The sequence below is a fragment of the Prosopis cineraria genome, unplaced genomic scaffold (assembly GCF_029017545.1).
Source record: "Prosopis cineraria cultivar Desert tree isolate PC_DT_omini unplaced genomic scaffold, ASM2901754v1 PC11, whole genome shotgun sequence".
NCBI lineage: Eukaryota > Viridiplantae > Streptophyta > Magnoliopsida > Fabales > Fabaceae > Prosopis > Prosopis cineraria.
This window is the reverse complement of record NW_026555342.1, coordinates 20,804,257-20,808,078: the sequence shown is the minus strand read 5'-3', so window position 1 is coordinate 20,808,078 and position 3,822 is coordinate 20,804,257. Positions and strand designations below refer to the sequence as shown.

The window sequence follows — 3,822 nt, the reverse complement described above, 5'->3', positions numbered from 1 at the left end:
CACTCTCACAATTAAAAAAATTAAAATTAATGACAAATATTTAGTTATTATAGGTATTAGTAACAAATTTTTGTGACGGATTGACAGATAAAAGGTGTCGTCACATTTTGATCAAACTTTATAAATTTAGTAAAAGATTTAAATCCATCATTAATTGCCATCACTAAATCTTTATATTAATGATAGATTAGTGATTGATATTGTCACGCCTCAAATAAAGGGTGACCAACACGGGTGTAAATCACTTTCATATTCCCATAAACCTTCAAATGAATATTTATTTTATTTTTCAAGAAATGCAAAATTCAATCAAATCATATGAGAATTTAAATAACTTCTTTAAATTCATTATCATAAGAGGGTGTCAACGTTTTTGTAAAAATTTCGGCAGAACCTCCCTTATAATTAGGATCTCCTGAAAATTCTACAATAAAAATTTTTACAATAACAGTATAATTCAGGAGCATAGCTCCTTCCAGCCAGCTATCAATATACAAACCAAAAATAAAATTCATCAACAACCTATGTGGAGCATCCGCTACTGCTTTCAAATCAAAAAGACATACAGATTATATATTTACATTAAAGCAACAATACTAATCAAAATATCCACCCTCTGTAGCTAGTTGCCCTTTTTGAGGTCGTTGGTGGGATCAGCGTCAGCTAACAAATCTGAGGCCAAAATAATTTTTTCAGTGAATAGCATTCCCATAAAAAAAATTTCTTAAAATTTTAATCAATAATTTCTAATAATAGTGCCAGCTAGTTAAAAGCAATTCTATCAAAATTTATAAACATGTAAGTCATAACCATATGTATAAAATAAGAGTAAATTGAAAACAATTTATGTTATCATGTTTAAAGAAAATGATCTGCTCTCATATAACTCAAGTGATACAAATTACTAGTTAAAATCAAGTAAATTTTGAAAACACATAACACTTAACATTTAAAATTTTGAGAACTCAACAGAACAGATTACAAATGTGGACACTCAGTCCATGAGGGTAAATAACCAAACGCGGCTTATGCCACGAAAATAAACGTGGACACACCAGTTCACGAGGGTAAGTAACCAAATGCAGCCATAGTTACGGAACAAACGTGGACACACAGCCCACAAGGGTAAATAATCAAACGTGGCTTATGCCACGAAATCAAACGTGGGTACGAAGCCCACGAATACCAAACGTGAGATTAAAACTCATGAAACAAACTAGCTAGTGTTTAACCACAGCGCGCTACAGACTAACGGAACTGCCGTTAGTAGCAGTGTTTTGTATAGAGTTCTCTTAGAAATTCCGTTTCAAACATGCGAGAGAAATAATTATTTGTGAAGTCAAATTTTCATTCTCAAGGTCAAACTCGCATGAATTGCTTTAAATATATGAAGTTTGTCAAATTGATACACCATAACGAATGTACAAATTTGCACTAATCATGAAATCAAGAAATTTTGAAAATTTCATAGGCAAAGGTGCCTTCATCAATATAAAAATATATTCTTGAAAATTGCACAATTCATAATATGACTATTCTTCATCATTATTTCAAAATTTCTAAAACTAACATAATTCATAAAAAAATGAAATATTTTAATCAAAGATTTTCAATGAATGCTCATAAGGAATACTATTCACTTACCTGTTAAAGTTCTAAACTCCCGAAAGTATTCTTCTTTTAAGTCTTTTCAGGGTCTTGTTCTTCCACACACCCTATAAAATATAAATATATATAATTTTAATAACTTTTTAATTTATAACACAACCTTTACTAACCACCATTAAAATCTCAAAACCCAAATTTATAATTTAAAGTTAATTCAAGCATTATCATTAATTTCTCTTACTTTCTTCATAAAACTTTAACCATGCCATACTATTTCTTTGGAATAAGAGTTTTCTCCCAATCTTTGCATCATTTACCTTAGGTGCATTACTTCTATCTTTTCAATTTTAAGCCTTTAACCATTCACAAAAAATCAAACAAACTCTAAATATACACATGATTGTGTGCAAGCCCATAATTAAATTCCTTTACAAAGCTACAAGAGAATTTCTAAACCAATAATTCCCATCAATAATTAGAAGTCAATTTTTTTTTATTTCCTCATACAAGCCCTTCAATGACATCTCGTAAGTACTAACAATATATCCAAGCTTATCTCTTTCAATTTCAGTCCAGATTTTTTTTTCAGTCATGGCAGCAGTAAAGCACACATAGATTCCTAGTTTCTGTAATACCCCCAGCTACTCACACGCCCATATTTATGAGGAAAAAGGAAGAGATTGAAGCTTCTAACCTCCAATGAATCAACACGCACGGACAGAGGAAGGAGGACGATGATGAACAGTGAAGAAAACTGCCGCCATGAATGAAGAAGAATAAGTTCAGCAATAAACAGAAAATGAACCCAAAAGGAAGAGATCTTTGTTCACCCAAATCTGTTATACCCACACGAACCAGAAGCTAAGAGAAAGAAAAACTTTTCATTCTTGAATCAGCAGCAGAGGTGGACGGATGAACAGCAAGAACTTGAAAAAAATCACAGCTGAGGTGAGCAAATAAGCAGAGCTTCAACGGCGGCTACACGAACGATGTTGCTGGCTTCGGTGGAGGAGGAAGAAGGTAGCTTCAGTTGAGAGGCAGAGCAAAACGTCGGTGCTCTCAAAGCTCTTTCTCTGGTCCAGATCCATCGAGAAAGAAGAAAGAAAGAGTTTTAAAAAAAAATCTGATGAAACCAATGGCAATATGGTAATTTTGCATGACCAGAAAAATAAAAAAAAATTCAACCCTTCTTTTGTACTCATCCGGATTCAAACCGGGGACGTGTTATATAAAGCCTTCCTCAACTGCCACTTGACTAAGTCTCTAACTTGTTATATTTATCCCAAAAACTAATATAAACACAGTTTAAGTAAATTATCCTATATGTATATATATATATATTTATTCAATTTAAATTTTGTTGGGGTTATTACAGATATGTTTAATTAAAAATTAATAAAATGTGCTTAAATATTATATAAAAATAAAAAAAATTATATTTATAATATTCATTGAGAGAATTACATGAATAAAATATTAATAATTACTAAATTAAATAATTGCACAAATAATTTTTTTCTCTTATTATAATTAAAATATATAATATAAGATAATATAGAAAGAATAAAAAATATTTTTATTATGTAAATTTAAATATATAAATAAAAATTTTATGATATAAAAATATTTTAATTATAGCATAGATAATATAAAATGATATAAACAAATATTTATTTTTAATATATACATATGTATGTATGTATGTATGTATGTATGTATATTGATATTAAATAATATGTATTATCAATATATTTAAATAATAATATATTAAATATATTAATAAATACATTAAGTTAAGTATAAGTGTTTAATTAAATAGTATGTTAAATTTATGTATTAAGAATGAAAAGACATTATAGTTCAACTGGCAAAACATGCTCGTGTTGAGTTTAAGACAAAATAATGTCATGAGTAAAGAGAATTAAAATAAATTTTTAACATGACAAGTGATGTGACTTAGAGATCCAAGTGATGATGGTGTGGCGGGGGTAATGTGTACTAGAGATATGCATTGGGAAGGTGACTGTAATAACCCTGTAAAAAAATAATAAAATAAAATAAAAAAATTATTAATTAAAATTTATAATCAAGTATCTTAAGTGTACTTTTATATAGTTTTGGAGTGATACAATAAAAGAGACTAGTGGTCTAGTGGAAATGTTGCTTCCATCCTATCATAAGGTTACAAGATTGAATCTTCCTCCTGCACAAGGA

General features: G+C 29.3%; 1 long non-coding RNA gene across 2 annotated transcripts; it reads right to left on the bottom strand.

Moving 5' to 3' along the window:
- Nucleotides 1-375: 375 nt before the first annotated feature.
- LOC129284852 (uncharacterized) lies at nt 376-2,780 on the bottom strand. Of its 2 annotated transcripts, none has more exons than XR_008586978.1 (4): nt 2,458-2,780; nt 2,303-2,362; nt 1,645-1,715; nt 376-672 (listed from the first exon to the last, which is right to left on the bottom strand). It is a non-coding gene; the product is annotated as an uncharacterized LOC129284852 (long non-coding RNA). The 2 variants fall into 2 exon arrangements; XR_008586977.1 differs by having other exon boundaries at nt 2,464-2,780.
- Nucleotides 2,781-3,822: the final 1,042 nt, after the last annotated feature.